At 45.6% G+C, this 26,881-nt stretch overlaps 1 long non-coding RNA gene across 1 annotated transcript in view; it reads left to right on the forward strand.

Annotated features, from left to right (window-relative positions):
* Positions 1-1,476: 1,476 nt before the first annotated feature.
* Positions 1,477-26,881, forward strand: part of LOC149471126 (uncharacterized) — a 46,892-nt gene continuing 21,487 nt past the window's right edge. Inside the window, exons 1-3 of the long non-coding RNA XR_016307457.1 lie at positions 1,477-1,564; positions 19,594-19,702; positions 21,341-21,438. This is a non-coding gene — a long non-coding RNA (uncharacterized LOC149471126). The remainder of the gene's footprint in view (positions 1,565-19,593; positions 19,703-21,340; positions 21,439-26,881) is intronic.

Here is a 26,881-nt window from a genome sequence, read left to right on the forward strand (position 1 = left end):
AATAATTTCTTTGGTTAATTTAAAGTATAAGCTACCATGTGTGCGAAAAACAATGTGGTGCAGTATGCATGGGAAATAGGGGAATGGCTCGATGACTGACCCAGACTTGGGAATCAGCGTGGCAAGTCTGGGTCAGTCACGTGTGTGGGTCGTGACATTTATTCAGGATGGAAGACCTCATCCACGTGAAAATTTATGTTCTTTGTACTAATAAAATGGTGGTTAGTGTACTCTTTATACTGGGAATGAACACAGTTGTCCACAGTAAAAAAAAATGCCTTTCTTCCATGTTATTGTATAATTAATTGAGTTTTCTGGACACAGAACATTTTGTCTGAAGTTTCTGTTTCTTAGCTTTAGCACACAAGCACACACAAAGGGTTTATTTGTCCTGGGATTAGTAAAACCTCTTAGTAAAACATAAGTTCTGAATAGTGCAGCTTTCATTGGGCATGTAAGATTAGTACGCTTTTTAGATTTGCCCATTGTTATTGATTTGCCAGTGACAGGATGGAAAGACGTAGCACTGAGCGCTTGGATCTAGATTTTTTTTTATCCTTGCCCGGATACAGTGCAGAGGACCGTGCGCAGTACTGGCTGGTGTGGCAGGTTCGTGTTGCGTCAGAGAGTGACACAATTTATGACCTGCATGGAAGATCTAAGCTCTGATGATGACATACGTGAAGAGCTCTCCTGATCTATAGACCAAACTTTTCTAATCTGTGGGAAAAAAGATGCCGTCAAGAATGCAGGATTTCAGGTCTTCTGAGAATCCATTTTATTTTGTGTATTTGTATATGGCGTGTACTTACATGTGAACTAAAAAACATTTTTTTTTTCTAGCTCTACATAAAATTGTAGCAAGCAATTTGACTTTTAATGTTCAAGTTTCTTTTGTGCTGCAACTTTTACTGTGGAGTGCCCTCGTTGTCTATAATTGCTCTATTTATTGTATATGGTTGGTCTTTATCGATCAAGTTTTGATCTAGCTTTTGTTTTGATGCCAGTCCTGTTATTAGAGTGAAGGTTTTCTTGAGCAGGGATCCTTATATCTTATGTTTCCTTTCATTTTTTTTGTGTTGTTCTGTACTGTTATTAATATGCATATTGTACTGAGGCTTCTCTGCACTCCTCTCTGTAGATAATGTGATGGTGCTATGCAAAGAAGATTAGTAATCATAATCTGAGAGATAAAGCATGCAAAAGCAAAGTGCAGTGATATGTTGTTGTTTTTTTTTTTTTACTTTATGGATCAAAAAAACATGATTTTTCCATGGTTGTTATACTATAGTTTCTGTTTTATTTTGCCTTTGTCAAATAAAACTATGGGTAGCTTCTTTGTGACTTTTTTTTTTAAATGTCTTGCTTATGCATTTATAAATTAATTTTATATACTTTGATGGTCACTTTGTATTGTCCTTCTTGTACAGACTGTATTTTGTGTCCATAGTGGTAACATATGGCTTGTTTTATGTCTTTAGGCTGCATATTATTATCTGGAATGTGGGCACGAGATCGCAGCACATTACTGCTTCTTGATTCGTCAGTCATTGTATGTCATTAGGTAAGTGTCGTCATGTGTGATTTACAGGGTTTCAAAGAGTCCAATTCATTAAAGCTGGGCAAAAGAAAATTAGCACAGAAGTGTAGTTATTGCACATAGTAACCAATTCTGGTTTTATTTTTTCCCATGAAAGTTGGAACTTATTGGTTGCTGTTGGCAACTCTTTTACTTTTGTGCTCATTTCTTCTCTTCAGTTTAAGTTTATCAAACCTTAAATGTGTAAGGAAAAAATAGATGGTAAGTTAGCTTAACATTGACTATGCTATTCAGTTACAATCTTGTTTTATTCTGTCATCTGTATCATTCATTATATGACATAGCTATTAACTGTAGCAAAATTACAGTATCTTTTACTATTATATATTCTTACATTTATGTATAGCCTTTTCCAAATATTTAATTAGTATACCCTTTACAGTCTACAAACCAAAAGTAATTTCTTAATCGTACATCATAGGACAAAGGAGGATTAATTCCTAAATTGTTTGGTTAGGCTCCACCTCCAGGTGATTGAACCCTAGCAAATGGCAAAGCTTGACACTGCCCAGCATAACCCATCCCACTTTTAGCATTGCTTCAGGTGTTATGCTATCATCTGTTGGTTATGGACCTGTGCTTTGGTGCTTGAATTTCTGTTTAAATTGTTTTTATCTGCTGAGTCTTGGTGATATATAACAATGGCAGTTTTCTAGACCGCTGCCTATGGATGCTTAAAGCCAAACTAAATCCTCATCCTTTACAGCCAAGGCAGCTGCCATCTTAGCCTTTGTTAGACCTGCAGTGGCCAAGGTGCTGCACATGTAATCAGTTTTGACTACAGCCATTTGATAACTGTCACAGTTGCTTGTGCTCTCAATTGAACTGAAGAGCTATCATTCATGGGATGCCTTGAATGTAACTGTTTTGGAAAACCAATAAATCGATGGGTTTAGTTCGGCTTTAATATCCCAGAAGACAGTACCTGGACCTTGGTGAAGAACATGGATGGCCTGTAATCTGCTTTGGCACTGGTTCCTTTGTTTCAGCAGGTGGTTCCATCTGTCAGGTGACATGGTGCTTACAGGTTCAGGGCTGTGATCTGCTCTCTGAAGATCCCGGTTGCTAATTCTTTTCCTGAAAGGAAGACTGCTGCTATGTGTACATTTAAGTGCCTCTGTTGTGTGTGGTCCCCTGGAGCTGTCTCCTTGCCTTTAGGTGCTGGTAAGATTGGAGGGAGGACTGTTTTTGTTTTTTGTTTTTTTTCTTTCCTCATCACATTTAGCTGTAGGCCCTGGCTGGTTGGCATCACTAGAGTACAGTGTGGGCATGCATAGATTAATACAGGGCATGTGCTCTTAGTTTCTCTGTTGGGTTTGTCTGCTGCGCTGACATGACCTGACGGCATTATGTGCGACCTGCCTGTCTGTGCTACTGCTCAAGTGCAAGCCGCCTGCCTGTGCTGCAGCCTGTTGATAATGATAAAGCTTCTCCACAGCATATGCTATGATGCAGACAGTTACCCCAAGGTTTCTAGGTGGTGGGACAATGCAAGGCTACCTCCCCCCCCCATACTTGGTGCTAGCGCAAGATTGCGTGCGATTATTTTAGGTAGACTTCCCTCCACAAATATAGTCTCATACATAGTTCTAATGCATTTACACAGCTTCTGTAAAACTTGGGACAGCACTGTATAACCCAACCCACCGCACTCTTAACACTCAGACAATGCCAACACTGGATGCAATGTTGGAAGTTTACACATGTAAACCAATCCTATGTGTCCAATGTAAACATACAAAAATTCATATAGCTGCTTCTATATAAAATGCACAAAAGCAATAAAGAACAAAATAGTGCATAACCTCCAACCTTAATAGAAAATCTCTTTATGTGAGAAAATTTGTTTACAAATCTATTACATAAAAGACAACATATAGAAAACACAAAGTGCAAGATATCAAACAGTTTAAAAAGCATGTGCGACAGCGACAACCCAAAATGTGCAAAAAAAGTCCACCACAGTAATAAGTGTAGCAAAGTCCACTCCACGGTGATATATCAAGTTCCTTAATGCAATCCACACAATCCTCTCCAGTAACACACAAATAGTAATCCACTCACCTTTCAGTTTTGACCAGTTAAATGAATAAGATGGTCATACAAAACATCAATGGCTCCACAAACCCTACTCCATCAGACCATCAAAGGTAGAGTATGTGGACATTTGTTGCACAACATTTTATTAAAATTTTTAAAACCTTGTTCATGTTCTTTGGTGCTAGCTCCAAGTACTAAGGGAAACACAACACAAGGAAGAATGAAAATTAAAGAGAAACGCCCCACTTCCTGTACCATTTGTGTTTTTAATGAAATATGTTGTGCAATGAATGTCACTGCCACGTTCCCCAAGGGTACGTGATCTTCAAAAGAAGCTTGGATGCCGATGAACATCCTAGAGTATATAACAATCTTGGCTGCTCGTCAGCACTGGACCTCTCCTGCTTCAGGGTTTGCCATCAGATCCAAATCTGACAATGCCACAGTTGTGACTTAGTAAAATCACCAAGGTGGTACCAGAAGTCAGGGCACTCTTCAAGCAGTGGAGATCATTCTGACTTGAGCAGAACTCAGTGGTTCCGGTTCTATCTGTGGTACACTTTCCCATTGTGGAAAATTGGTATGCATACTTCCTAAGCCACCAGTGGTTGGATCCTTGATGGTGATCCCTCCACCTAGAGGTGTTTGAGCAACTTTGTATTCGGTGGTCAGTGGTGCAGCAGAGCTAATGTGCTGCATATGGACTTGCCTTTTAGGTTTTTTTTTTTTTTTAAGGCCTAACTTGCTAATAGTTTCCCCAAGGAGTGTAAATAGTTCCTTCTAGACATTGATATTAATTAGTGTCAAACTACAGAAATAAGTGTCTTGTAAATGTATCATACATTTTTTTCTATGAATCATTTGAAATATTGGATGTATGTGAAAGTAGCCATAATTGCCTATTACACACCAAGACTGCTTTCTGCTCAGTATGGATTCACAATGTTTGTGGGTAACTGCTTTCTCGCAATCTATGTCTAAGAGTCAGTTGAGTGTATATAAATACTGTACCCCATTTGTGGCTGATATTCTTTTTCAGCAGTAAGCAGAGAGGCATAGATTACAATAAAGATTTCCAGAGTGCATGTTTCTGCAGAATGCTGTGAATTCTTTTTGGTGCCGCTGTGTGTTACTACAATCCATAGTTTAAACTGCACTTCCTCTAGCACATCCATATCTCAGTGTGAACTTCATGTTTCTGTAGCCAAAACGTTTTTTGCCTTAAGGTAAAAAAATGTTTTGTTTTTTTTTTGTTCCCCCCCCTTCCCTGTGTGAGGGGGAAGAGAGGGGAGAAGAGATCTAGCACTGTGCAAGGCTGCATCACTTTTCCCCCTCTTCTTCGCACAGAGACTCGAGCAGCAGTAAGAGCAATTGGCTCCTGCTGCTGTCAATCACATGTGTGGAGAAATCAGGGGTGGGGCTAAACACCGCTGTGTGTATCTATGGAGCACAGTTCCATAGACACACAGCTCAGGAGCGAGCACGCACTGTGTGGAGGCTTGCAGGATGCTTGCTATGGGGGCACACAAAGAAGAGGAGGAGCAAAGATTGCTGGTGGGGGGCCCAAGAAGAGGAGGATCAGGGCTGCTCTGTGCAAATGAAAACAAAATGCAGCTGACTAGTGCAGACCTGCCAGAAAGTGGTTTTTAATAAATCCTATGTGGAGTAATAATCACTAAATCAGTGAATGCAAAATTGTATTTATTAGATCACATAGATCATGAAAAAGGTAGACATTTTATCATGGTGAACATGCAATCATAAATATAAAATAAAAAAAAAAAAAAAAGTTCTGCGTCTTCCACTTAGCTGCATGTGTGATAGTGAATCAGATAAAGGAGACAAAGATTTCTTCTGTATTCATCAGATGAAAAGTTCACATAAAGAATCCAGATATGAGTACAAATTCTTCCTTATCAGTTCCTTATTTTGAGTAGTCAAAGTATGTATAATGAAATTCCTGGAAATTGAATGAATAATTCACAATGAATACATGAAGATTTGAAATAGGCTATGTCACTGTTATTAACCTTTTGCTAAATGGATGCTAGAGTAGAGACCAATAAACTAACAAAGCTGCATCTTATTACCTTCTTTGTGGATGTACAACATCATGTAAGTGATAGACTGTGGTTCCCCAGTATGTGGCCAAGATCAGTGGGCCAGTATCCATAAAATTGCAGTGGTTTTATTTATTTATTTTTTTAAATAAGGCTGCTCTGTGCAAAACCATTGCACAGAGCAGGTGATGTGGCAAACTTGCTCATCAGAATTGGAGCGGAGTTCCCCCTCAACCCCCGTTTTCGTGTTCTATCTGTTTATCTGAGGCATTTCTCAAATCACTCCTCACATCCCCCCTGCATTCCTGTGAGGCAAAGGTTATCTCCTGGCAGATGGTGTGGGGGACAACCAGGAAGACATGAGAAATGGAGCCATCCAGTCTGAACAAGGTGTCATTTTTATCACCCAAAACTATGTAAGCCCACTCATTATCAAACCGACCAGAATAGGTGCACAGTCCTCAGGTCAACTGTATGGTTCATATCACGGGATATGAGCTAGTAATTTAGTGTAGAGTTCCCCAATGACCACTCCCAAAATGGGTAGTCAGAGCCCCCCTTCCCCTGAGAGGGACCCTTGAGGACTTTTAAGGGAGTTAGAGAAACTCACACACACACACAGGGATCTCCCAGCAACATCGTAACAAGGGGAGATCAAAGAAGCTTTCTGCTCACAACTTGAATTTGCTAAAACCAGGCAAGGCAAGTAACTTACCCTGTATTTTCTTGCTATTCTATGTTTGCTGTGTCTATATATACATATATATATATTTTTGTGATATCTCTTTGTACATATTTATTTTGCATCCAACGCTTTTAGTAATAAATCTTTCTTTCTGAAAGTGTTAAACTGTTTCTAAGCGCTTACTTGCAATTCACGAATCCCTGCCTTTGAAGAGACGCTACTGTGGTTATATTTCTGTATAGCAGGTCTGCGGGCCGTGCTATATAGATCAATATTTCAATCATTATAGTGTATATTTGATAACGGGAGTTTCCCAGTCTCCAATAAAAGTGGTGGTGGCAGTAGAAGGGTTAGTTGCGTAACTAACCTGACCCAGTAACAAGCGCATCCAGGCTGCAGGCACCGATTGTAGTCCATTAGCTGGGCAATCGCTGTGTAGGGTGCAGCTGGGTGGGGCCTTGTTACGCGCGTCACACCGCGGTTTTGGATCGGCCGGCCCTTCGGTCACGAGTTTGGTGAGAAGGTCTGGGGTCTGACGCCGTGGGCGTGACGTATTACTGTTAGTCGCGGCTGTGCGATTGTCGCCTGTTGGTGGCGGCGACCGCGGGTTGTGACATATTGGTGGCAGCAGTGGGATAATATGTCACAACCCGCGGTCGCCGCCACCAACAGGCGACAATCGCACAGCCGCGACTAACAGTAATACGTCACGCCCACGGCGTCAGACCCCAGACCTTCTCACCAAACTCGTGACCGAAGGGCCGGCCGATCCAAAACCGCGGTGTGACGCGCGTAACAAGGCCCCACCCAGCTGCACCCTACACAGCGATTGCCCAGCTAATGGACTACAATCGGTGCCTGCAGCCTGGATGCGCTTGTTACTGGGTCAGGTTAGTTACGCAACTAACCCTTCTACTGCCACCACCACTTTTATTGGAGACTGGGAAACTCCCGTTATCAAATATACACTATAATGATTGAAATATTGATCTATATAGCACGGCCCGCAGACCTGCTATACAGAAATATAACCACAGTAGCGTCTCTTCAAAGGCAGGGATTCGTGAATTGCAAGTAAGCGCTTAGAAACAGTTTAACACTTTCAGAAAGAAAGATTTATTACTAAAAGCGTTGGATGCAAAATAAATATGTACAAAGAGATATCACAAAAATATATATATATGTATATATAGACACAGCAAACATAGAATAGCAAGAAAATACAGGGTAAGTTACTTGCCTTGCCTGGTTTTAGCAAATTCAAGTTGTGAGCAGAAAGCTTCTTTGATCTCCCCTTGTTACGATGTTGCTGGGAGATCCCTGTGTGTGTGTGTGAGTTTCTCTAACTCCCTTAAAAGTCCTCAAGGGTCCCTCTCAGGGGAAGGGGGGCTCTGACTACCCATTTTGGGAGTGGTCATTGGGGAACTCTACACTAAATTACTAGCTCATATCCCGTGATATGAACCATACAGTTGACCTGAGGACTGTGCACCTATTCTGGTCGGTTTGATAATGAGTGGGCTTACATAGTTTTGGGTGATAAAAATGACACCTTGTTCAGACTGGATGGCTCCATTTCTCATGTCTTCCTGGTTGTCCCCCACACCATCTGCCAGGAGATAACCTTTGCCTCACAGGAATGCAGGGGGGATGTGAGGAGTGATTTGAGAAATGCCTCAGATAAACAGATAGAACACGAAAACGGGGGTTGAGGGGGAACTCCGCTCCAATTCTGATGAGCAAGTTTGCCACACCTCCCCCTTAAGTGGTTGCCAAGGAGTGAGCTACAAGTTCTCTCCTGACGCAACCGACATCTGTCCAGAGGTTCCTCTTGGGACGTCCTGGTACTGCTGTACTGCGGGAGAACCGAAGTCCGTCTGAACCGGAAGCCGTTCTCCCCAGCAGCACTGCTGGGCCGACCAAGTGAGTGGTCACGGGTGGGTACCAGTCGACTGTGGACATCCGAATCCCGTGGCAACTGCCGGGGTGCCCACCTGTCCACAAAACACTTTGGCTCAGGGGTGTCCTTTGCTAACATATTAATATGTAGCTTCTTATCAAGGTAGAGAAGAAGATTTCCCTCTCCTACCTTCTTCCTCAGGCTTAGGACTACATCTGGCCTGAAGGTAGTAGCGCCCGTGGGCACCGGAACCGGACAGGCGAATTCTGGGCCTCGCCTCCCAGTGGTGTCCGCAGGTACCTTCATCCAAGATGGACAATCCTCGTTACCTGCTAGCATCCAGGATACCAGTTCCTCCAGTTTCCTGTCTGCCAGGTCAGTCACAGGTCCAGCTGAGCCATGATCATCGCATCCAGGCGTCTTACCGTAGCCAGCTGTACCTGCGACTGACGTAACCTGCTTCTTGGCCTGGGGAGCAGACCAGGCCTCAAGTGCCTCGGTCTCCCCATGCCCAGACCTCTGGGGGTCTCTTCTTACTGATGGGTTCCTAAACTGAACCACTGACATGCCCCTCTGACAGTTACCCTTCTGGGCTGTCGGACTGGGCACAGGCGGTTTGTTCGAGCCTAGTGACAGGGGCGCAAGTGGCTCTTCCCAGACAGGGCTGAGCACCGCGAGGCCCCTACAGTGGACAACGGCACCCAGGTCCACTGTGCATTGCGGGCCACTCCTGACCGCAGGAGTGGCTGTCAGTGCCTTCTCAACCCCAACTAGCTTTCCCAAGGATTCAGGCAAGCCACATGGGGTAGTGAAGGCTGGCTCGTCTGGAGCTTGCTGGGTTAGAGATGGTGGCCCAGGCTCCTTGCTCAGGCCCATGATGGCAAAACAGTAGGCACCTTCCGGATGCTCCATTGCCTTATGGCTCCTGGGCATGGGGTAGGCCACAAACCCAGGGCTGGTGTTCAGTTCCCCAAGGCTCTCAGAAAGCCTGGTCAGCGTATCCTGCTGCAGGACCGCGACCATTAGGACTGCCCAGACTCTAGCTGATCCCTGGATTCCTGACTGTGCCATTCCCTTTGCCTCTGTGGCCCAATCAGCCGACACCTTCTGAATCCAGACACCATCTATCGGAGGCCTGGGCAGCCGCTCCGGACCCCGAGTGCTAGGGAAGGGTGATTGGGTCTGGGCCCGGAGGCCCTCTCTCTGTAACCCAAGCATCAACCTTCCTTCCACTCGTAATCCAGGCCTGCTGCCTCTGACCTCTGTCTGTCTGCCTGTGAACACACCTTGACAAGTGAAATTAACTGACAGGCTTTCAGGCTCCCAGCCCCCACTGACTAGGCCAGTCATTCTAGCCTCCTTGCTCCTTTGTTTACTCTCCTCAGCAGGGGGGCTCACACCTAGCCCTGGACTAAAATTTCCATCTGAATGGCTTTCCAGAGCAGTCTTCCCTGTGGGACTACAAAGCTCATTTAGCTTATCTCTGAAGGTCCTTTGAGACTCACTTTTCAGGGCTGCCTGAAGTGTGAAACTGCAAGTCCCAGCCAGCTTACCTCTGAAGGTCCTTTGGGACTCACTTTTCAGGGCTGCCTGAAGTGGGGAACTACAAGTCCCAGCCAGCTGTGGTGTGCCTTCTTTAGCAGGGCAACTCACAGCTAGCGGGCCTCTGAAGCTCCGTTGGGAATCGCTTTTCAGTGCTGCCTGAGGCGTGGGACTACAAGTCTCAGCCAGCTGCCTAGTCCTATGCAAGGCCAACGGCTGGGCACTTATCAAGGCACAATCTTCTGAGCTTGGGCAAGGGACAGACCTATCCAGACAATCCCCTTGCTCAGCCTCCAGAGACTGTACCTCAGCCCCCAACACTGAAAACGCATCCTTTGTTTCATCACAAATCTCATTGTTAGCATTACCAACATTGCCGTCAACAATACAAACATTATCAATGACATTACCATCAATGCTACTGATATTATCCATGACATTCCTATCAATGCTACTGATATTATCCATGACATTCCTATCAATGCTACTGATATTATCCATGACATTCCTATCAATGCTACTGATATTATTACTGACATTCCAGACTGTATTCCCAATGTTACTAACATTAGTAAGATCACCCTCAGTGTCACCACAACGATCCTCAACAGTCATGTTCATAATATCAGGGACACATGAGTCCAATACCTCCCCAGGGCAGGGGATTTCTTCTGGTTCTCCAGCTAATGGAGACTCCTGCAGCCCCACACCATTCCCAGCCCCCTCCCTCTGTCCATCCACCGGTGGCCCAGACATTACCCCAATATCTGTCCCCAGTTCCTTGGCTGGTCCAGAGAGTTCCAGAGGGCCCTTCCGGGTCTTCTCGGCAGGAGCGTAATACGAAAGAAGAGTGCCTAGGTCAGCACCCAACAAAACAGGGGTGGGCAGTTTATCCGAGACCCCCACCTCCCTCATCCCCCTCCCCGCACCCCAATCTAGGAATACCTTTGCACAGGGTGTGCGTGAACGGGTCCCCCCAACTCCTGTGAGGGTCAGGAACTTTCCTGGGATGAGGTTCTGTGGCTCAATCAGCTCTGGTCGGATCAAAGTGACGTCTGCCCCGGTGTCCCGGAAACCAGTTGCAGACCGGTTGCCCACGGTAACGGGCTGCAAGTTGGCGGGGTTTACCCGCATCTTCCTGCGAACGAACAGCACAGAAGAAGAGTTGCTGGCCGGCTGGCCAGATGATGTCATCTGCTTCTGCTCAGGACACTGCGTCCTGAGATGTCCGGCTTTCCCACAGGTGAAACATCTGCGGGTGTCAGGCAGGAATGGCTTGGCTCCAAGCGCTGCAGGGTTGGGCGGAGGTGAAGCTTGACTCACCGAAGTGGGAGAGGTTGCTAGGGACGATTTCCCCCCTTTCCAGCTGTTTGGAGGAGCCTTGCGAGGTTCAGGCACTCGCGTGTGAACGAAGGTATCTGCCAGGTCTGCTGCAGCTGTAGTAGATGCTGGCTCCCTCTCCAAGACAAACTGTCTGACGTCTGCTGGACACATGTGCAGGAGTTGATCTCGGATCATGAGATCCTCCAAAGATTCATAGGAGTCAGCTTTCAGTCCCTTAGTCCACTGTCGGAATGTGGTACGTAAGCGACTTGCCACATCCGTGTAAGAGTCCCCAGGTCCCTTCTGCATGGACCTGAACCGCTTGCGGTACACTTCCGGGGTCATCTGGTACTTCCGGATAATGGCATCTTTTAAACGTTCATAGTCATTATCTTGCCCCTCTGGCAATTCAACAAACGCTTCCAGGGCCTTGCCTTGTAGCCCTGGTGTCAGGTACCGAACCCATTGAGTTTGGGGCACATGGTACTGACGGCACGTTTTTTCAAAGGACAGTAAGTATGTATCAATGTCACTATCCTTTTCCATCACTGGAAACTTGGCTGCGCCCACGGAAAGAGTGGCATCCCTGTGATCTAGGGACCCGAGGTTCTGACCCGATCGCTGCTGGAGCCTTGCCATCTCCAACTCATGCCGACGATCAGCTTCCCTCTGCACCGCCTCTCTCTCAGCTTGCCGTTCCGCAGTTTCTCTGTCAGCCGCTGCTTGGCGCTCTGCAGTTTCTCTGTCAGCCTGGCGTTCCATGAACCGCAGGTATGCCTCCAGATCTGTCTCCATGAGGCGTTTCAAGGCCTCCTGCATCTGAGAAGAGTCTCTGCTAGTTCCAGGCACCACGGTGTTAGCGCTCTCAGGCGGTGGTGTGACGTTAACCTTTGGTGATCCTCCAGTGTCAGTCTCTGTATGCCCATCCTGTGAGGCTGTCTCTGAGCCACTGGCAATGTGGGTAACGGGAACCCCTCCATGTTCAGGTTCCCCCGAGTTCTGATTTGCTCGGATATCATACTCCACAAGATCACTAACCAAATCTTCACGAGTTTTGCGACCGACGTCCAATCCTCGTGAGGCACATTCAACTTTCAAATCAGCTTTGCTCATTTTCTCGTAATCTGCTTCACCAGGCATAATTGCAAGCAAAGATAGAAGAGAAAGTAGGAAAAGAAAATAGCTGTTGCTATGTGTCTCTCTATACACACATATATAATAAAATATGCACCGCTTGTTTTCTAAGGACTGTTTCCACAAAGGTTACAATCCTTCAGTGCAGAGCCAATTTTTAACACTGCACTGAAGCTCTTACTGCAATTATCCCACTGTCAGGAATGCTTTCAGCACTGGTGGTGGGACTCTCCTGCCGTGTGGGCTGCAGTACCAGAGCTGACCAGCGGGTGCTCTCAACACTGGTGGTGGGACTCTCCTGCCGTGTGGGCTGCAGTACCAGAGCTGACCAGCGGGTGCTCTCAGCACTGGTGGTGGGACTCTCCTGCCGTGTGGGCTGCAGTACCAGAGCTGACCAGCGGGTGCTCTTAGCAGCCAGAAGCTCACAATCAGCCAAACCTGGGGCTGATTACAGAAAGGTGTATATAAGGCATGACCAGGCCTGTGCTCTGAGCCTTGGTGTATGTCCCCCATGTGCCCCTGTATCCTGTTCCTAGTTCCTGTGAGAAGATACCTTGTTGCCGACCCTGTCTGATCCTGATTCCTGTTGACCGTCTCCTGTTTTGACTACTGGCTCATCCCTGACTATTCTTCTGCCTGATCCTCTGTACTGCGCTGTCCGTGAGTTACTGAACCCGGCTTGTGACCTTGACCATTCTCTGCCTGCTCCTTTGATACCTTGCTGCCCGCACGTTGCTGACTTGGCCCGTCTGACCACGCTAACTACTCTGCCATCCATCCATCCTGCACGGATCCAGCCGTACCTGCACATACCTCTGGCGGATCCCTCTATCACTAGCAGGTGTACTCGGGGGCCGCGACCTGGTTCCTGTCTGCTCCAAGTCCATCCCCACCATCAGGGGCCCTGGTGAATAGCAGACTGGGACTTAGACTCCGCGCCCTGGGGAATCCTGCCCTGAGGACCGCTAGAGGTACCACCAGGCAGTTGTTACAGAACCCTACGGCCGGCCTGACCATTCCACCTCTCCAGCCCTGACTACGCCTGTGTTCCTGCACCTCCTAAGATTAGTGGAAGGTTAGTTTGTTTACTGTGCGTTTATATATATATATATATATCTGGGTGGCTAATACCTGTATAATACTATACCTGAGACCTGCGTTTCCCTGTGTCAGTCCGCACCTTTCTGGTCATTCCTTGATTCCTGACATCACACCAAGGCCTTTCCTGACCAGAAGTGGCTGCACAGGGAAGCCATCTTGACTTGTTGTGAAGGATGCATCCTGATGAGGTTATATATTTGTCTATGCTAGTCTTTGATGACAGGGAATATGCCTATCAGACTCTGCGGGAGTATACCCGGGATCAGCTGCTAGAGTCCATACGGGTCGCTCATTCCCTAGTAGGTCAGGACCTAGAGCTCTCTGAGGTGCAACCTTTGATTCAGGCTTGTATTGAGTTGGCTTCATCTAGTACCCCTGAAAGCAGGGATGAATTTCTTCCTCCATTCAGGGCGAGTCAAGTAATATCACTGGTATGGTTGTTGGAGGATAATCCGGATTGCTTCTTGGAGCATTATTCAGCATATTCACCACAGGTGCTAAAGAAGTGTATAAACGCAGTGCAAACTTTGATCAGACAGGCCTTGTGTAAGCTGAGCGTTGTCCAACCCTTACTGCAGACATGGTCAGACTTGTTACACCCAGCCTCAATCAGCTTGCAACAAACCAGTCCTGCTTCTCATCATTCCTCTGCTCAAAGCTCTTTTCCTGCATTCCCGACAACACCCCCAGTGACAGCCCCCCCAGTGACAGCCCAGTATACCCAGCAATCTACCACATGTCGGTACCCTGCTCCCACTCACTGTACCATTGTACCAGTTGACTCGGTGCCCGCTGTCGAGCCAGATGACTCGGTGCCCGCTGTTGTACCAGTTGACTCGGTGCCAGTTGACTCGGTGCTCGCTGTCGTACCAGTTGACTCGGTGCCAGTTGACTCGGTGCCCGCTGGCGTACCAGTTGACTCGGTGCCAGTTGACTCGGTGCCCGCTGTCGAGCCTGATGACTCGATGCCAGTTGACTCGGTGCCCGCTGTCGTGCCAGTTGACTCTGTGCCCGCTGTCGTACCAGTTGACTCGGTGCCAGTTGACTCTGTGCCCGCTGTCGTACCAGTTGACTCTGTGCCCGCTGTCGTACCAGTTGACTCTGTGCCCGCTGTCGTACCAGTTGACTCTGTGCCCGCTGTCGTACCAGTTGACTCTGTGCCCGCTGTCGTACCAGTTGACTCTGTGCCCGCTGTCGTACCAGTTGACTCTGTGCCCGCTGTCGTACCAGTTGACTCGGTGCCAGTTGACTCGGTGCCCGCTGTCGTACCAGTTGACTCGGTGCCAGTTGACTCGGTGCCCGCTGTCGAGCCAGATGACTCGATGCCTGATGACTCGGTGCCCGCTGTCATGCCAGTTGACTCGGTGCCCGCTGTCGAGCCAGATGACCTGATGCCCGAGGACCCAGTGCCCGCTGTTGAGCCACATAACCTGATACCTGATGACTTGGTGCCCGCTGTCGTGCCAGTTGATTCAGTGCCCACTGTTGTGCCAGTTAATTTGGTGCCTGCTGTCGAGCTTGGTGACCCGGTACCCGCGGTTCTGCTAGAAGGCCCTGTGCCCGCTGACGTGCCCGGTGACCCTGTGCCCGCTGTCGTGCCAGATGACTTGGTGCCCGCTGACGTGCCTCTGCCCGCTACACAGCCCGCCATACCAGCCCCTGATGTCCAGTTAAACTGGCCGATAACTGATACCCAGCCTGCTCCTGGAAATCCTGTGCCCAGTGACCTGCCTTCCTTGGTTCTCCTACACAAAGAGAAGTCTACCAGCAGGAAACCCAGCCAGCCGGTTTACTCCGGCAGTAGGATATTCAGCCAGTTACCGGACCCGGGCGGTGGAACATTTTGCCCACTAAGGACTGTTTGGAGCGTCCTGAGGCCGCTCCTTGAGGGGGGGGTTCTGTCAGGAATGCTTTCAGCACTGGTGGTGGGACTCTCCTGCCGTGTGGGCTGCAGTACCAGAGCTGACCAGCGGGTGCTCTCAACACTGGTGGTGGGACTCTCCTGCCGTGTGGGCTGCAGTACCAGAGCTGACCAGCGGGTGCTCTCAGCACTGGTGGTGGGACTCTCCTGCCGTGTGGGCTGCAGTACCAGAGCTGACCAGCGGGTGCTCTTAGCAGCCAGAAGCTCACAATCAGCCAAACCTGGGGCTGATTACAGAAAGGTGTATATAAGGCATGACCAGGCCTGTGCTCTGAGCCTTGGTGTATGTCCCCCATGTGCCCCTGTATCCTGTTCCTAGTTCCTGTGAGAAGATACCTTGTTGCCGACCCTGTCTGATCCTGATTCCTGTTGACCGTCTCCTGTTTTGACTACTGGCTCATCCCTGACTATTCTTCTGCCTGATCCTCTGTACTGCGCTGTCCGTGAGTTACTGAACCCGGCTTGTGACCTTGACCATTCTCTGCCTGCTCCTTTGATACCTTGCTGCCCGCACGTTGCTGACTTGGCCCGTCTGACCACGCTAACTACTCTGCCATCCATCCATCCTGCACGGATCCAGCCGTACCTGCACATACCTCTGGCGGATCCCTCTATCACTAGCAGGTGTACTCGGGGGCCGCGACCTGGTTCCTGTCTGCTCCAAGTCCATCCCCACCATCAGGGGCCCTGGTGAATAGCAGACTGGGACTTAGACTCCGCGCCCTGGGGAATCCTGCCCTGAGGACCGCTAGAGGTACCACCAGGCAGTTGTTACAGAACCCTACGGCCGGCCTGACCATTCCACCTCTCCAGCCCTGACTACGCCTGTGTTCCTGCACCTCCTAAGATTAGTGGAAGGTTAGTTTGTTTACTGTGCGTTTATATATATATATATATATATCTGGGTGGCTAATACCTGTATAATACTATACCTGAGACCTGCGTTTCCCTGTGTCAGTCCGCACCTTTCTGGTCATTCCTTGATTCCTGACACCCACGTACGCTGCCAACAATATGTCACAACCCGCGGTCGCCGCCACCAACAGGCGACAATCGCACAGCCGCGACTAACAGTAATACGTCACGCCCACGGCGTCAGACCCCAGACCTTCTCACCAAACTCGTGACCGAAGGGCCGGCCGATCCAAAACCGCGGTGTGACGCGCGTAACAAGGCCCCACCCAGCTGCACCCTACACAGCGATTGCCCAGCTAATGGACTACAATCGGTGCCTGCAGCCTGGATGCGCTTGTTACTGGGTCAGGTTAGTTACGCAACTAACCCTTCTACTGCCACCACCACTTTTATTGGAGACTGGGAAACTTCCGTTATCAAATATACACTATAATGATTGAAATATTGATCTATATAGCACGGCCCGCAGACCTGCTATACAGAAATATAACCACAGTAGCGTCTCTTCAAAGGCAGGGATTCGTGAATTGCAAGTAAGCGCTTAGAAACAGTTTAACACTTTCAGAAAGAAAGATTTATTACTAAAAGCGTTGGATGCAAAATAAATATGTACAAAGAGATATCACAAAAATATATATATATGTATATATAGACACAGCAAACATAGAATAGCAAGAAAATACAGGGTAAGTTACTTGCCTTGCCTGGTTTTAGCAAATTCAAGTTGTGAGCAGAAAGCTTCTTTGATCTCCCCTTGTTACGATGTTGCTGGGAGATCCCTGTGTGTGTGTGTGAGTTTCTCTAACTCCCTTAAAAGTCCTCAAGGGTCCCTCTCAGGGGAAGGGGGGCTCTGACTACCCATTTTGGGAGTGGTCATTGGGGAACTCTACACTAAATTACTAGCTCATATCCCGTGATATGAACCATACAGTTGACCTGAGGACTGTGCACCTATTCTGGTCGGTTTGATAATGAGTGGGCTTACATAGTTTTGGGTGATAAAAATGACACCTTGTTCAGACTGGATGGCTCCATTTCTCATGTCTTCCTGGTTGTCCCCCACACCATCTGCCAGGAGATAACCTTTGCCTCACAGGAATGCAGGGGGGATGTGAGGAGTGATTTGAGAAATGCCTCAGATAAACAGATAGAACACGAAAACGGGGGTTGAGGGGGAACTCCGCTCCAATTCTGATGAGCAAGTTTGCCACAGGTGAGTATAACATGTTTGTTAAAAAATATAACCTTTAGGAACAGTTTAAGACTGGGGGAAAATGTTTCAAGGGCATTACAAAAATCTGTAAAGGCTTATTGATCATTAAATTAATGTTTTTTGGAAAAAGGTGGACTAAGGGCTCATTCATACTAGCAGTCACACTGAAAGCTTGGGCACTGGTGTGTGCTGGGAGGAGCAGTGCTGATGCACCAATTTCAGCGCCGCATCTTTTATATTTTATGAAATGCATTATTTACTTTTTTTTTTTTTTTGTCCGTTTGTTAGAGCTTCACCATAGCGGTGTTGTGATGCAGTGATTTGCATTACAACACGCTGCACTGAAAAACAAAAAACAGCATACAGTACTTTTTTTTTTTTTTTTTTTTAACCGCACACCACCATAACACAATGATGTGGACTGACTTCATAGAAAAAAAGGCAGCCTTGCATTGTCTTTGCGTTTTGAACTGCTTTGGGCAACCTTTCCCAATGCAAATGGTGTGACTGGGCCCTAAGCCTTTAGGGTAAACACTTTATTAATCTGTGCTCAGTAAAAAAAAAAAAAAAAAGACTTTAATTTTCCATTAAACTGGTTGTTATATTTGCCGAATGTCCCTATTCAGCACTCTGCTGCATATAATAAAATTATCTTTTGTGCTCTTTCTTGCTGGGATCTAGACTGGCAGAAAAGATAATGACACACGCTGTCTCTTCAACATATTGGCAAATGTACAGGACTCCATGTTGCAGTCAGACAGAAATCACCAACCTTGAGATTTAATTCTATGGCTCAGGAGAATTAGTAATATCATTGTATGTGATCAGATCTTTTTAGTGATGGACCGAATAGAGCCATTCTGACAAGTCATTCACTAAGAGGGACATACAGTGCATTCGTAAAGTATTCAGATCCCCTTCACTTTTTTCAATTTTATTATATTGCAGCCTGATAGAACAGTTGTTTAAATTCATTTTATTTCTCATCTACACTCGGTATCCCATAATGACAAAGTGACAACAGAATTTTAGAAATGTCTGTGAATGTCTGTTTTCTATTATTAGAAGGCTGATGGAGTGGGAGTGGTGTGGCCTCCAAAATATGTTCCAATTGGCCAGAGCATCCTGGACATCTGACATCTCCTTTTGACAGATTGAGTCTCCCATGGCATATTCCCGTGGCTTGCCTGGATTCCTGCTTCGGCTTTACAGCACTTTCTTCAGTGGTTCTAGTGGGGATTGAACTTTGGACTGGAGTTTTATGCCGGTCACCAGCAATGTCTGTGACTGTAATACTGTCTCATTTTAACCTTTATTGAATAAATATTGTTACATTATTGGCGGCTTGGCGCCTTTTTCTCCTCCCTCTCCTCTCTTGCAGTGTGGGAAACCGTGTGTGATTTGGACCGGAATCGCCCCGCATTCCTGTTCTCTAATCACATGCAATTCTTTGCAGTGCAATTTGAGAACATTCATTTTGTATGGTCTCAAATCGTACAGAAATGGTATTGGTTTACAGTATTGGAACATTTGCATGAGTACAATTACTCGTGCAAATGCTTAGTATTGGAACTGGTATTGGTGCAACCCTAGTACTGAGTGTAGATCTAGTACTGAGTGTAGATTAATGAGGGGAAAAAATGAATTTAAACAACTGTAGTATCAGGCTGCAACATAAAACTGAAAAAGTTAAAGGGGGTGTGAATACTTTACGAATGCATTGTACTACAATCCATGAGGGCAAATGAGTACAATCTATGTAATGTTCCAAGATACTCATACCAGATATCTAGCTGTAAATTTTCCATCCTAACTTTTTTACTGTTACTCTGCCCATCTACCTTCTCTTTTTAATGGCTCGTCTTACTCTTGAAGCCCCATGCTTTTGTATTTGCAATTTGACACTTTGAAAAATGAAAACAAATTTGCCATAATTAATCTTCTTCTCAGCTCTCAATGCTTGAACTATGACTGAAAAGAATATGTATGGCAAATGATACATGTATTATAGTTTAATAAGTTGAGCCTCTTGTCTTTTGGAGCTTGTTCACACCAGATGTGTAGTCCATTGCGTTTTTCTCTATATGTATGTGAATTCATGACACAACGTAAAAAAAAAATCCCTGTTCAAATCTACATTAATATTCCCTGTATTTTAGATTGCAAGAAGTGAATGCAAAGATGGTAAACTTCCTATCAGATATGGCTTTTGATGACCCATGGAGTCTGCTTCTTGTGGACACTTTAGCTCCTCTAGGTTATATAAAAGTAAGTATTTTTTTTTAACTCTTTGCACAGTGAAAAGAATTGGACATGTTGTCACCTTAAGCCACATCTCTGCATGTAGTTGACAGGGTAATGACTGGTGGAGGGCAAACTTATATTGCCCTTATACTCCTATTGGAATGTAGCAGCTGTATTGCATACGGTTTGTGGGTTTAGTTCTTTGCCACAGGTTCCTGGATGCCATTTTATTATTTGATCCTGCTCTTTGTAACTAAACACATTTTACATCCATTGTGTTTTCTTAGTTTGTCTTGTCTATGCCTTTAAAATATAGTTGTTTCTGCCTCTAATTCTGTATTGAGTTTTCCAAGCACTTTGAAAAGTAAGAAACATGACAAATCCAATTTGCTTGGCATTGAAGTGATTATTTAGTAAAATGTCAATCGGTTTTACTGGCTATAGTTTGACAGGGGTACGCTGCTGTCATATGTGCCCCTGAGGATTGCAAGTACCACTTGCTGAGAAACTTCAATCTTTATCTGCGTCAAGGCCGGCAGCACTGTACATATTGTCAGCTCACACTGCAAGGCGGAATGTTTTTCTATAGCACTTTGGATTCTTAAAGCGAAACTAAAAACAGTATCTGAGCACCACAAACTAAAAATATTTAATTCACTGTTAATATTCAAAGCAAACCCCCCCTCCATCCGTGTTTCCAGGCTTTATTTTGTTAAGAAATCACTTTGAAAAGCGCTTTCTAGGATTTCTAGCCATGGCCATCTTGAGCAAAGGCAGATGATTTATGTAGCATTTACTCCTGCAATTCGTCTGCTCTTAGCTTCTCCAAATGAAAGGGGAAAAAAACGCCCATGAAGACTTTCTGGATGTATGACATAATTTTGGCCTGGGCCAGAAACCAGGAAGCAACTGAAGGGAAAAAAAAAAAGAAATTAAGTAAATAACACATTATATACCTTCCTATCTATTGACTAATGCCAGCAGCCTAAGGATTAAAATAGGTAATGTTGACTGAGAGAGTTTAGTTTCTCTTTAAATGTAGAGCTTATTAGACCTGACACATCTATTGCCTAACCTAATACAACGTAACTTATAAGAATGATAAAGTCAACATATTTGCCACAAACTATCAGGAAAATGACCAAATATTGCTGCATGACTTCTATTAACCATTCGGTTGCTTTAGTAATTTCTCTAGGTCGTGACATTTTAATAAACTCGGTTCCATTATTTGATAGGCTACAGTAAAAGACAGGAAGCTGCTTTGGCATGACCCTACGTAAGCCCTAAAAAGAGATCACTGATAGTTAAACTCCTCATCCAATGTTTTATTTATAATAAAGTTGGCATTGGATGGGACTTTTCACACTAGACAAGATTTTATAAAGAACCTTGATAATGATGGCCTATGTGGAATCTTCTTAATTCTACCAGTCTAATATTAGCACTCTTTTAATAAGTAAAGGAACCTTTCCATAGATCTTTGCAAAAAAAAAAACGAAGCGCGGCTTGATTTCTATAAAGCCTTACTCTTGTCTGTCAGGGACCCTGATCAGTATGTTATTTTTGTCTGTAAAATGATCATACTGCACCTCTAACCATGTAGGTCTAAACAAAATGTATATTTGCAGCGTCTCTAACATATCTCTTTCATTCATTTAGCTTTCTTCAATTTGGACGCAGGGGTTGCTATTACTGACCTTTGTAAAGTAAAGGACATTCGTACCAATTACATTTGCACTGGAGTGTATGGCTACTGGGTGAGTGATCTGCGAAGAATGGCAAAGCCTGCCTTAAAGCTTCAATTTAATATATTTTTTTGGTGTGGGATACAGCACCAAGCACATGATGGGTATGTGTAATGGTTTTAATGCCATCACCTGCAAGCTGCTGCTTCTGTTAAAAAATCATCCCTGCAGTGTCTTTCACAGCTGCCAGATACTGTCCTGTGAAGGTTAACATCAGCCACTGCTACTGAGAAAAGTTGTGCCACTTGCCCACCCCTTCTGTTCCTTTTGCCATTCATAGACTTTGAATTACTACACTCCCACAATGCATCGTGTTCTGTGTATGGAGGAGGAGCAGTTGAATTATAGGATTTCCTCTGCCTGTTCATAGAAAAGTGATGTGTTTAAACTACCATGCTACAAGCTGCTGTTTATTAGCAGTGCTGATAGACGAGTGGTTAAACCCCAGGCAAACTGTTCCATACACAGATGAAATACATAAAACTATTTCACTGAAAACTAACTATATATATATATATATATATATATATATATATATATATATATATATATATACACATACACAGTTGTGTTCAAAATAATAGCAGTCAGACATTCAGACATCACTAACCTGATCAATTACTGTTTTTGGTAGAAATTATATTTCTACATTGCAAATAATTTACTAGCAGGTGTAGTAGAGTAATAAAAATCCAACAGTCATGACATGCATGCTGCTGATTCTGTGTAATTGAATCACTAATTGAAAGGGGCATGTTCAAAATAATAGCAGTGTGGATTTCTATTAGTGAGGTCATTCATTCTTTGAAAAACAGGTGGTAATTATTGCCCTTATTTAAGGAAGGAAGGCAGCAAATGTTGTACATGCTGGTTACAGTGCATTTATCTATAAAATTCTTCTGAACAATGTCTGAAAAGACCCTTTTTCCTCAAAACAGCGTACCTTGATTAAAAAGTTGATTGGAGAAGGGAAAACATATAAAGAAGTGCAGAAAATGATAGACTGCTCAGCTAAAATGATGGCAAATGCTTTAAAATGGCAACCAAAACCTGAAAGACGTGGAAGAAAGCGAAAAACTACCATTCGAATGGATAGAAGAATAGCCAAAATGGCAAGGACTCAGCCAACAATCAGCTCCAGGAAGATGAAAGAAGGTCTGAAGTTACCTGTGAGTACTGTTACAATTAGAAGACGCCTATGTGAAGCCAAGCTATCTGCAAGAAGCCCCCGCAAAGTCCCACTGTTGAAAAAAACGTGCTAAAGAGGTTACAATTTGTCAAAGAGCACATTGACTGGCCTAAAGAGAAATGGCGCAACATTTTGTGGACTGATGAAAGTAAGATTGTTCTTTTTGGGTCTAGTGGGCGGAGACAGTTTGTCAGACGATCACCAAACACTGAATTCAAGCCACAGTACACTGTGAAGACAGTGAAGCATGGTTGCGCAAGCATCATGATATGGGGATGTTTCTCATACTACAGTGTTGGGCCTATTTATCGCATACCAGGGATCATGGATCAGTTTGAATACATCAGAATACTTGAAGAGGTCATGCTGCCTTATGCTGAAGAGGAAATGCCCTTGAAATGGGTGTTCCAACAAGACAACAACCCCAAACACACCAGTAAACGTGCAACATCTTGGTTCCAGACCAACAAGATTGACGTTATGGAGTGGCCAGCCCAATCCCTGGATCTTAATCCAATAGAAAACTTGTGGGGTGACATCAAAAATAAAGTTTCTGAGGCAAAACCAAGAAATAGAGAAGAACTGTGGAATGTAGTCCAATCATCCTGGGCTGGAATGCCAGAAGTTGGTTGACTCCATGCAACACAGATTTTCAACACACTGCTATTATTTTGAACACAACTGTATGTGTGTATATGTATGCGTATATGTGCATATATATATATATATATATATATAATATGTGTGTGTATATATATTAATGTGTGTGTGTGTATATATATATGTATGTGTGTGTGTGTGTGTGTATATATATATATATATATATATATATATGTGTATGTGTGTGTATATATATATATATATATATATATATATATATATATATATATATATATATATATATATAATGTGTGTGTATTGTAACGGGGTTAGCTCGGCAGCGGGTGTGTGCGACCCCCTGGATGGGTACACAACACAAAAAGACAGGCACAGCACAACCACAGTGGAGGTGAAAACAAACAGGTGCAATTTATTTACAATATTTACAGAAAATGGTAAACCATAAAAAAGAAACATCAAAATAAATCCTGGCCAACTTGGCTACTTACTGCAACAACAGCTTTCCCTAGCTACCCACTAGGTACAGCCTGCTGCTATACCTAGTTGCTAATACTTGGAGGCTAGGCTTTGGTCTCTCTGCACACAGATAAGATGTCAGCTCCCCAGTCAGTTCAGACACAGATCTGGTTCCAGGTTGGAGCAACTCCCTAAGCACTCTGGGAAGTTTTATACAGGTCTTAATGAGCCCACTACCTTCAGCTGGACTCATTACCTCAGTGCTGAAGGACTCGGCACTTCCCTCTAGTGGGACAAATCCCCATAAAGCCTGAACCTCGGACAAATGTATCGTCCATCCAGGACGCAACCAGGTGATTTCACCTGCCTACTGTCACATACCCCCCCTATTTACCCTTCTATTGGTCTCCTTATTTTGAGCCATCCATTTCAAGGGAGCGTGATCTGTGATCAGGTCAAAATGTCTGCCCAGCAGATAGTACCGAAGGGAATCTAGGGCCCACTTTACTGCTAAACACTCCTTCTCAATCGTAGCATAATTTTCCTCGTGAGACTTTAGCTTTCGGCTGAGATAGATTACTGGGTGCTCCTCCCCCTGCCAAACCTGGGACAGCACTGCTCCTAAGCCAACATTGGATGCATCCATCTGGAGCACAAAGTCTTTTGAGAAGTCTGGTGAGTATAGGACTGGCTGGCTACATAAGGCCCTTTTTAAAGACTGGAAGGCTGCTTCAGCGTCAGGGGACCACTTAACCATGACAGACTCCTTCCCTTTTGTCAGGTTGGTTAGGGGTACTGCCATAGAAGCAAAATGGGGAATGAATCGCCGATAGTAGCCAGCAATTCCTAGAAAAGCCTGTACCTGCTTCTTGTTGTTTGGGCGTGGCCAATTCTGTATCGCTTCCACTTTGTTTACCTGAGGTTTTATTACCCCTCTCCCAATAGTGTACCCAAGGTACCTGGCCTCCTCCTGTCCAATCGTACACTTCTTTGGGTTTGCCGTAAACCCAGCTTTCCGTATTGAGTCTAGCACAGCCTGAACTTTTGGCAAATGTGAGGCCCAATCTGCGCTATGGACAATCACATCGTCCAGGTACGCTGCAGCATACTTCTGATGGGGACGAAGAATCTGATCCATTTTTCGCTGAAAGGTGGCAGGTGCATTCTGTAACCCGAACGGCATTCTTTTATACTGGAATGACCCTTCTGGGGTTACAAATGCAGTCTTCTCCTTTGCTGACTTAGCTAGGGGAATTTGCCAATAACCTTTTGTCAAGTCTAGCGTTGTCATGTACCGGGCTGCTCCCAGTCGGTCGATTAGTTCATCTATCCTTGGCATGGGGTAGGTGTCAAATTTTGTAACTTTATTCAACTGTCGAAAGTCGTTACAAAATCACCAGCTCCCATCTGGTTTGGGCACCAACACTATGGGGCTGGACCAGTCACTTTGGGACTCCTCTATCACCCCCAAATCTAGCATTCTCTGTACTTCCCCACGTATTGCCTCCCGTCGGGCCTCTGGGATTCTATAGGGTTTCAGTTTTACCCTTTCACCCGGTGGGGTGATAATGTCATGCTCCACCCCCGAGGTTTGTCCCGGCAGCTGAGAAAAAACATCTGTATTGCGGAGCACAAACTCTTTAGCCTCCTGTTTTTGAGTTGTAGACAGCGTGACTGCTATCCCAACCTCCGGAACCAAGCAGTCAGATGGCGCTGGTGACAAAACCTCAGCAACTAGGGATTCCCTATCCCTCCAGGCCTTTAACAGATTGATGTGGTAGATCTGTTCAGGTTTCCGCCTTCCTGGTTGTCTGACCCTGTAATTCACCTCACTCTCTCAATCACCTCGTATGGGCCATGCCATTTGGCCAGGAATTTGCTTTCAACCGTAGGGATTAGCACTAGCACTCTATCTCCTTCAGCAAACGACCTGGTCTGGGCCCCCCGATTGTACACCCTCTGCTGCGCTAACTGTGCTTGGGCCAAATGTTTCTTTACGATAGGCATGACCTGGGCAATTCTATCTTGCATTTGGGCGACGTGCTCAATCACACTTCGGTGGGGAGAACTCTCACTTTCCCAAGTTTCCTTGGCGATATCTAACAGCCCCCTTGGGTGTCTCCCATAGAGCAACTCAAACGATGAAAACCCTGTAGAGGACTGGGGTACCTCCCGGATGGCAAACATCAAATAGGGTACTAAATAATCCCAATCCTTTCCATCCTTATCTACCACCTTCCTTAGCATTTGTTTCAGGGTTTTGTTGAACCTTTCCACCAACCCGTCGGTTTGGGGATGATACACAGAGGTGCGCAACTGTTTTACCTTGAACAGTTTGCACAGCTCTTTGATCACCCGGGACATAAAGGGGGTTCCCTGGTCTGTAAGCAGTTCCTTCGAAATACCCACTCGGGTGAACACGAGGAATAGCTCCTTAGCTATTGTCTTGGCAGAGGTATTTCGGAGTGGAATTGCTTCTGGATAGCAGGTGGCATAGTCGAGTATGACCAACATGTACTGATGCCCCCTAGCGGATTTCACCAGCGGACCTACCAAATCCATGGCAATCCTTTCAAAGGGGACCTCAATGATGGGAAGAGGTACCAGTGGACTACGGAAATGGGGCATAGGGGCCGACTTCTGACACACAGGGCAAGAGGAACAGTAATTTTCTACGTCCTTAATGACCCCAGGCCAATAGAACCGCTGCAATACTCTTTCCCGTGTTTTCTCCGCCCCCAAATGACCCCAAGGATGTGTCCATGGGCCAACTCCAACACCAACTTCCTGTAAGGTCTGGGCACCACCAGTTGCTCAATGGTGTCTTCTGCCCCTTGAGCAACTCGATAGAGTAGGTCCCTTTCCACAAGGAAGCATGGACAAGCAGCAGTTTTCTCAGGGCTCACTAGTTCGCCATCTACTTTTACTACATTTTCCCGTGCTTTTATCAGCGTGGGGTCTTTCAGCTGTTCGGTGGCAAAATTTTCCCTATGCACCTCTAAGTCCGAGAACTCCACAACCGGCAGATTTTCATCTGAAGAGGAGGGCTCCTCCCCAGTTCCTTGGGTCTCCCCAGCGAGTACCGACAAGGGGAACTTGGGAGAGACCTCACCACACTCAGACGCTTTCTGGGATTCCCTTCCTGGTCTGCAGGGGGGACAGTGGGGGGGTCAGGACAATCCCAGAGTT

The sequence above is a fragment of the Staurois parvus genome, unplaced genomic scaffold (assembly GCF_062004578.1).
Source record: "Staurois parvus isolate SC_StPar_1 unplaced genomic scaffold, SC_StPar_1.0 ptg000029l, whole genome shotgun sequence".
Taxonomy (NCBI): Eukaryota; Metazoa; Chordata; class Amphibia; order Anura; family Ranidae; genus Staurois; species Staurois parvus.